At 42.1% G+C, this 9548-nt stretch overlaps 1 long non-coding RNA gene across 1 annotated transcript; it reads left to right on the forward strand.

The window, feature by feature from the left end:
- Positions 1 to 91: 91 nt before the first annotated feature.
- LOC130391885 (uncharacterized) lies at positions 92 to 2795 on the forward strand. Its single transcript, XR_008896951.1, has 3 exons — positions 92 to 211; positions 749 to 833; positions 983 to 2795. It is a non-coding gene; the product is annotated as an uncharacterized LOC130391885 (long non-coding RNA).
- The last annotated feature ends 6753 nt before the right edge of the window (positions 2796 to 9548 follow it).

Genomic DNA, 9548 nt, shown 5'->3' on the forward strand with positions numbered 1-9548 from the left:
ATATGATTTGCTTGTACAGCACCTCAAAAAACTCACTGTAGCCCCTACATAGGCACACCCAGAGCTATAGAGAGAGAGAGTTGCGACACTTCCATTGGACTCCGTTGTAGCGCCTACTTCCGGGGTATGGAGCCTCGAATAGTTCCAAACAACCATTTTACGGCGTAGGAGACCGTTCATTTCCATTGCTGGCCGCCGAGTAACTTCTGAGGTAAATTGATTAAATAGCAACCTCTTTTGAATTGTCAACTGTCTATATTGTATCAGAGGCCCTTTATGATGCATATACTGATCTTTATTTGTAAATGCACAGCGTAATTATATATATATTTATCTTGGTAGACGACCGACTGCTTGCTAGTTTGTTAGCTCGATTTCACCATCTGTGAAGGTATCTCCAGGGGTAAATTGATTAAATAGCTACCTCTTTTGAATTGTCAACTGTCTACATTGTATCAGGACCTTTATGATGCATATATTGATATTTATTTGTATATGCACAGCGTAATTATATATATTTTTATCTTGGTAGACGACCGATTGCCTGCTAGTTTGTTAGCTCGACTGCACATGGGTTATGTGATGGTATCTACACCAACAATTACAAAGTTCAGTACTGAATCTAACTTTTATTTAGTTAGTTATTTATGTTGGATTACTAGGATAATTTAGGTTGATTTAAGGACGGGTTTTATGATGCGATAGCTAGTAGAAATAACAGTGTTTGTTTTAATTATATCCTGGAAAGGGATATAGGGGATGTTCAGCACATGAAGCCCTACAGATGCCGCCGATTCAACAATGCTGATTATGATGGGCGGTCAATTTAACCTGTATGGCTTTTTCGTCTTAACTTCTTGTTGACTGAATTGTTTCTCTTTCTTAGTGACAAATTGATTCTCTTTCTTAGTGCCAAATTGATTATTTTTTGTTTTGCAATAGCCCTCTCTGCTCTCCTTCTCATTAATTTTTCCTTTTCTAGTTGCCTTATTAGGTCCTCCACAGTCACCCCATCAGTCCCTGGCAGTCTGGTCCCTGGAGCAGCTGGCCCTGGCAAAAGTTATTCCTTCACTGTTGACCCCTGACTGACTGGCCCTCGGCACACAAATCCCTGGATCACCTGCCACTGGATCACCTGCCACTGGATCACCTGCCCCTGAATCACCTGCCCCTGGCAATGTGGCCTCTTGATTGCTCTCTCTGTCTCCTGTGATGTCCTTTTCAACGCTCTTGAAATCCACCTAAATTTCTCCCTCAATCTCTAACAATTACAAGGTAATGTTGCTGTTATATGTATTTTGCCTTTGCATTTGCAACTACTGTCATCTCCAATGTAAGAAAATGAATTAAAGCAAAACATTTCTGTAATGTGAATTAAATCATCTGCCACAATCAGAAACCAATACAATTTATAAATGGATCTACCGGCAATTTTTAATTGGGTAGAAATGTGTCGATTATCTACATTGTGTGCAAATCCTCAGAGAATCCCTGCCTTCTGGTTGTTTTTTAAACTGAATGTACAAATATGAATTATGTAATCTCATTAGGAGTGTAGACTATCCTTGAATTACATGAAATGGGGAATATTGTTAGCTGCATGGATCATACCGAAGTTTAATTTGGCGCAATATGTGTGGTCCGTTGCACTTGGTTCCGGAGGCACCCTCACAGAAGGGGGTTTCCTCCTCTTCGGTTTAGGGCGATGGATGAAAACTGTTGGGCCTGCATCAGGCCTCAACTTCAACATCCTATCTACTTTTGTGGCTTTGAATCGGTCATTTTCAAAGTGTACCTGTAGGTAGGCTTGTAAGATCAGTTTCCATTGCACTTCAAATATCATTGGAAAGTCATAATTCTCTACACTTAGAATTATTATGCCCTTTGAAATGCTAGCAATTGATCTGAACATGACGTTACATCGTTTTTGACTTGCTGACTCAAGTTTTGACGGCTGACCATTGCCATCCATTTCTCCTTGCGCTCTTGGTCCTTGGGGAAGCCGTGATAACCCTTCTCGGACCGATTGGAGCATCCAAACGCTGCACAGCCAACCATGGTATGACCATTGATCTATAAAATGTTAGTTGTAACCAATGTACCATGACACCATTGAAGATCACAGAGCGGGTAACAACTGTTCCTCAACCACTTATGCCCCGACTTTTGAGAATAGGTTAGAGGTCAGAGTTCATGACCAAACGAGGATCCTCCCTCCTAAACCCATTTTGAATTTGCTCAGGGCTATTCTAAGTATTGTAATGGCATAAAGTATAGTATATTTGCAACGTTATATGTTAATGGTTTGCCCTAAGTATATAGTGTTCCCTGCTGTGTCCATTGTTGAAACTGTTCACACAATCGCAATCACTTGTTCTTGTCACACTAATTGTTTAATAAAAAAAAATACAATTTCATTCATCCAAGCGTAATGAGTTGTTATTCTTTAATATATTTGATACTTTGTGGCTTATATCTTTAAATGATCATGGTAGAACATCTTGAATACTTTGATTTCAACACAGATGTAAGGTAAAAGTTAAGGTTAGGCCAGTATGCTAACACGAACGTGAAGTTTTCCCTCCAAAACTTAAAAACGTATCTAAGTAATAGTACTTATAGATAGCTTTCAGTTGCCCCCCTACCGCTCTAAATGTAAAACTGACATTTACAACTATGCAATAATGCAATAACAGTCAGACAAATACTTGTATGTGATTTTTTCATTCATATTTACCATTTAATATTAGAATCTCTGCTGTCGTCCCATAGAATAACATTGAAAGCGCGGCGTGTTTGGAACTATTGAGGCTTACATGAACCACGTAAATACCACGTGACCACCCTGTCGGCGAGGCGACTTTCCGTCTCGTAAACGGTCGTTGCCATTTGAAACGGTCGATGCCATTTCCGAACATTTCCGATTGCGTCCGCTCTCCGATCTTGAATTGATTAGCCGCGTTGCCCAATCAGCGTTGAGCTTGACCCGACGTCACTGGCAGAGAGTAGTGAGCTTGGACAGAAGCATACGGCGACATCTTTCTTTATTCTGTGTGGAAATAGTAACATAGTTACGCCATTAAATGCTTTTATGGAAACATTTTTAACGAGAAATGTGCATTTTACTTTCATAATGTTCGCTCGGTGAATGTGAAGGATGTTTGGTTTGATAGTTATGACGAAGAGGGAACGCTCCGTTCACTTGCATGGACAGAGTCTCTGGTTGCTAAGCAACCTCAACGTCTTGGCGGACTATATATCTGCTGATCAACACTACGAATGCTGGAAACACACCAGACACACCATGTGAAGTTATTTAACCCGATTATTGTTATTTATATCCGAGCATATCAGTCTTTATCATGGGTGTCTTTACGGGGACAGTTGCTGTTGGCATCTTACATTCAAAGGCCAACTGTGAATAATTTACTTAAGGTAATCATCCTTAAATTTTATTGATGAATAGCTGACAGATGTAAGTTTATTTTATTCAAATATCATCCCTTAAATTCAAATTGTTGCTAAGCAAAAGAGCCATTATAGCAAAAAGTGTTGCAACTGTCCCAGGTCTCCTCTATTCAATCAATCATTATGTATGACTGGCATAGATAGTTTCATAATTACTCACGGCAACTGAGCGGAAAAAAACATTCCACCCTGTGCTGTTTTTAACTGACTCCAAGAGCGGACGCAATCGGACATGGTCGGAAATGGCATCGACCGTTTCACGAAGCATTCGGAATTCAAGATCGGAGAGCAGACGCAATCGGAAATGTTCGGAAATGGCATCGACCGTTTCAAATGGCAACGACCGTTTACGAGACGGAAAGTCGCGTCGGCGAGATCATAGCGTGTCGCAACTCTCTCTCTCTATAGCTCTGGGCACACCCAGCCGCGCTTTCAATATAACACACACTCGCATTCTATAATCACCGTCAGTAAATAATAATATGAAAACAATATTAAATATCTTTCAACAAGAAAAAAAAATTTGTTTACTGTAAATGGATAAAGGTCAATCGATGCGCAATGTTCCAGTATCATCCCACTGCAGACACAAATGGGCGTTCTCGTGTGGTGGGGCTTCCCGTTTACGCAGACTGGAACGCCCCCTTCTTATTCTTCGTCGCCTTTCTCGCTGAACTGGATTAAAATGTCAAAGTGTACTACTCAAAAACCATGTAAATAGTGTTGTAAATAAACTTCAAAAGCTTTTCAGATCTTATTTGGAAAATAACTTCATATGGTGTGTCTTTTTACAATTTATTCATTACCAGCATTCGTAGTGTTTATCAACAGTGAAATAGTCCGCCAAAGACGTTGACGTCGCTTAGCAAGCGAAGACGCTGGGGTTGACAAGTTACCGGACTACTACCCATGCAAGTGAACGGAGCGTTCCACGGCATTGAGAAGACCCGTGTAATAAAGGCCTATAATATTTCTGTTTATGGCATAGATTTCTCCCCAGGTTGGGCCTGTTAGCAGAGTCACACTCTCACGGCGGAATAATAATTCTAATAGATTTATCTCTTTAGCCGTACTGGCGTAGTTTATTTGTGAACCGCGAACAGACGCACGCTCTCCTAGAGCCAAGTGCAGAGAGGGAAATGTCTCGGACATTCCCTTATATGGTCACAGACATGGCGCAACAGCGTCTCCTTTTGGTTCTGAACAGATAACTACAGTTACATGCAATCATACATATATCATCACTCCCATTTATGAATGACATGTATACAACTTTAACATATTCAATTAAACAATCAAAAAGAACATGGCAGTCAAATGTCAAACATTTATAATCCAAAAATAACATGGCAGTCAAATGTCAAACATTTATAATCAAAAAGAGCATGCAGTCAAATGTCGAACATTTACACACCAAACATCACCCCTGCAAATTTCATTAGCTTGAGTTTGGAGACAGGCTTGGTCATAGCATCTGCAACCATGTCATCTGTGGGATAGTAAAACAAGTGTTATCTTCTCTTCTCTTATGGTGGACCTAATGAAGTGATACTTAATGTCCAAGTGCTTACATCTCTGCCTGCACAGGGTTCCTAACAAGTGCAATAGCCCCCTGGTTGTCCTCATAAACAACAGTTTTCATGTACACATAGGTATCTATGCCTTTCAGTAGCCTAGTTGCTCCAAATAGATACACTCCTGTATTGTTAGAGCTAGAGCCATGTATTCGGCTTTGCACGTGGATAGTGCTACTGTCGGCTACTTCTTGGTTTTCCATGAGACCAATGAGCTGTCTTTACTCATGCTCACAAAATAACCACTTGTACCCCTGAGATAGCGCAAAACATGTTTCACGTTAACCCAGTGCTCATCTGTGGGGTTAGCATAATGCTGTAATAGTCTGCTTACCACAAAGCAGGTCGTGTACAGGTAGTTAAGTAGATGAGACTGCCGACAACTTCTCTGTACTTCAGAGAACATCAGCCATTTCAGGCGCATCCTCAGAACAGTCTATCTTTTGGTCACATGGTGTCTCCCTAGTTCTACACTCTTGCATGTCAAAACGATTCAGGATCTTTCCAACATGCCTCCCTTGTGACATCTTCACGCAGCCATCAGACTGGCTGAAATCCATGCCCAGGTAATGCTTTAACCTGCCTAGGTCCTTCATCTTAAACCTGGTGGAAAGCATGGTCTTCACATGCTCTAGAGGCATCTCCAAACGGTGGACCGCGGTCCGGGTCCGGACCAAGGTATGGTCCTATGGACCCATGACCAATTTAAAATAATAATAATAAAAATAAAAATAAAACTTTTTTTATTTTTTTTAATGATTTCACTATACAAAGCATGTATGTAAGATTATGTTAGTAAAATCATTTCTCACTGAAATACAAATTGAAAGGCAGAATAGTCTTTAGTGCAGCATAAAAACAGCAAAAAGCAATGATCTTCACAGAGCGAAGATCATGCACTCACCGAACTCCCCCCCTCCCTCCGTCTGTCACGGCATGTGCGTAATAGCGTCACTCAGAAAATAGCCAATCAAATTTTTTGTTTACCGGAAGAGCGATTTGGAATGAGAAAATGGCATGCTCGAAAATAAGGAAAGTTGACCCTGAAAACAGACATTTTAAAGATGAAGGGACTGACCAATGCTTGTTCATTCTCCCGCAAGGCAGTACAAAACCTTTGTTGTGTCTTTTATGTGTTGAAACCGCGGCGCTGATAAAAAGCGGGAATATTAAGCGGCATTACGAATCCAAACACAGATCCTTCGAGGAAAAGTATCCCCAGAAGTCAGAAGTAAGAGCGTGGAAAATATCCGAGCTGAGAGCTCAGTATGAGAATTCTACGCGTGTCTTCACACACTCATTTACAGGCCAGCAACGTGCAAATGAATGCTCACTTAAGATTGCATGGATTTTGGGGCAACATAAAAAAATTAATCAGTGACACGACTGTTGTGAATGAGTGCTTGAACGCCGCTGCCGAGACGTTACTTGAAGGTAAACAAAGGGATGAAATGTGTGGAAAAAATGAAGCAAATCCCAATTTGAGCTGCAACGACAACCAGAAAATCCAAAATGTTATCAGATGACGCACTGTCACAGCTTCATGCGGCTGTTCAGAGTGCCCCATCCTTAGCCATTGATGAGTCTTCAGATGTAACAGATAATGCCCAGCTTTTGGTTTATGTGCGATTGTTTCATCAAGACAAGAAAGAGATCTGTGAGGTCCTGTTGGGTCTAACACCACTTGAGAGTACACTGTTTTGCTTACTTGAAATGAAGGCCTAATGCTCTTTCTGTGTTTATTTGAGATGTAGGTCTGGTGTACCTGTTTTGCTTACTTGAAATGTAGGCCTAATGCACTTTGTGTTTATTTGAAGTGTAGGCGTAGTGTTCCTGTTCTGCTTACTTCACATGTAGGCCTTATGCACTTTTTATGTTTTCTTGAATTGCAGGCCTAATGTACCTGTTTTGTTTACTTGAAATGTTAATATGCCTTACTTTGTCTTACTAGTTTTTCATGGTTAAAAGTAAGCTATTTGGAAATTGAAAATAAATACATCTGAAATGATAAGGTAATATGACGTGTTGATTGTATTTCACAAGAATGCTATTAGGACGTGGTAGGTTTGGACCTTTCTTGGAAGGAATTTTTAGTAACTGGACCTTGTTCAATTTTAATTGAAGACCCCGGCTCTAGACTCCTAGGGCCCTATCTTGCATCCGGCGCAAGTGACTGAGGCCCCGTCCACACGAAGCCGAAACGGGCGAAACCGTTCCGGTTTCGATCTATCCGGTTTCGAAGTATCTCTGTAAAGACGAAGCCAAGCGAAACCGGATAGATCTGTAGAAACGCTGTAGTAAACATTCCAGGCCCATAAGGGGCGCTGCTTCTGGTACACAAATCCAGAAGAAGAAGAGGCGAGCATGCGCATAAAGGCTGCCCCCCGAACCACTAACAACACAAAAAAACAGCTCTTCTACGATGGCGAACTAGATTCTCAATAAATAATGGCTTAGCAACCCACAAGGGACATGATATGCTGCAGAACGATTACAAGCTTGTAGTCCGCCATCATATTTTTTGTTGTGATTTCTGAGACTCCGCGAGCTTAAGAGCCATTGGCTAGGAGGTCGAGGGGTGGGGCGATGACGTCATGGTTTGCGGTTTCAGTCGGTTTCAGGCGTCCACACGAAACCAAAACGAAACCGGATATATTTGAAACCACCTCCGAGGGTGGTTTCAGAAGTTTGCGGTTTCGGTCAGCGGATTCGCCGGCTTCGTGTGGACGGAAGGCCGAACCGTACAAGACCTTTGCGGTTTCGCCATGAAATCGGCTTTGTGTGGACGGGGCCTTAGTCACTGGCGCATGTGTCGTTGCTAGTTTACAACTGGCGCAGAGCGTTCTTTTCCCACCACCGCCACTCGCCGGTAAATTAGGGATTGATCATGCGCCCCAAGGGGCGGTTCGGCGGAAGGAGGAGGCGTGTTCTGGCGCAAACGGTATTTTGCCATTTCTGAATACCATTGCGCTACTGACCAGGAAATACCTGGTTTAAAGTCAGTGGCGCGTTGTTCAGATGCTATTTTAAGGGCGCATGCATACATGCGCATGCGATGCATACGGATTGCTTGTGCACCTCGCGCATACACTTTGCTTCTCCCATCTACCTAGCACATTCTTGGTAAATTATTTGGGAAAGAACAGCTGATGCAGCGGTAATAAGTTGTACTTTTAAATCAATGCATCTGCAAACACCGTACAGCAAACACATATTTTCTTGACAGAGACATCGTGTAGGCCTACATGCCCATAACTTTTAGGATTGATGAGTATTTGATCGTGAAAAACATTGTTTTACCGCGAGTGAGTGTTAAAAAGAATGAATGAATGCGGGCGCGCGTGTGTGCTCTGTTTAAACACACGCAAACTAAACACGTAACGCATAATACAATCAATGGCAATGTCTATTACCGCGGGGACACATGTATTAATGTATTGCGTAGGCTATATCATTAAATAGAACCACAGTTACCGCATATCATATGTTATGTCATATACGTTTTCTTTGCCGAAATTTATTTGAAGACTCAGTATTTCTGAAGTTGTGGAAGAAAACCCCTTATTCCATGTGTGAATTAGGCCATATTATTTGGCAATAAACTGAGCCATTTGCAGTTTGAAATTCATGTGCATCTGTCTCAGACTGCAGACGCGCTGTCAAAATATCAACTCGTCCGATTCAAATGCGCTCATGGCTCTTAAAGGGGATGGGAGCTGGCACTCTCATTGGTTTGTTGGACGTTACGCCCAAACCACACCTACGGGTAACTAGGCTGCTTCAGACCAACCCTTTTGACACTTGCGCCGCGACGCAAGTGTCATTTATCCGCCTGTAAAATAGCGATAGCGCCGTAGAACCGCCCACAAAGCTACTTGCGCTTTGCGCTTCCCACTTGCGTTTCAGACCGTTAAAATAGGGCCCTTAGTGTTGTTGGCTGCAATGATAAGATCATCCACCCAGATAACAGCTATCACCTTTCCTGTCTGTTTGGACTCTTCTGTGTATACACAGTGGTCTGCTGGGCTCTGTGTGAAGTTATCATCTATTAGACTGTGTGAAGCATCTCATTCCAATTACGCCTCGACTGTTTCAGGCCATAAATGGACTTCTCTAATTTACAGACTAGCTTCTCTCCCCCCTTTTCGTAACACTCAGGTTGTTCCATGTAGATATCTCGATCGATGGGCGCGTGTAGATAGGCTATTTTTATGTCCATTTGATGTAATATCAAGTTGTCTTGGGCTGCCTTCTGCATTACTACACGTACACTTGTCAGATTGGCTGTAGGTGAGAATGTCTCGCCATAATCTAACCCTGCCCTCTGACTATATCCTTTAGCCACAAACCTTGTACCGGTCATGTCCAGCACTGTCCTCCTTAATCGAGTATACCCACCTACCTCCCACTGTCTTTCTGCCCTCTGGCAATGTAGTCAGGGTAAAGGTCTGGTTGTCCTCTAAGGACTCGATCTCCTCGTCCATTGCTCTTTTCCACTTTCCTGAT

This window comes from Gadus chalcogrammus, chromosome 11, assembly GCF_026213295.1.
Source record: "Gadus chalcogrammus isolate NIFS_2021 chromosome 11, NIFS_Gcha_1.0, whole genome shotgun sequence".
Taxonomy (NCBI): Eukaryota; Metazoa; Chordata; class Actinopteri; order Gadiformes; family Gadidae; genus Gadus; species Gadus chalcogrammus.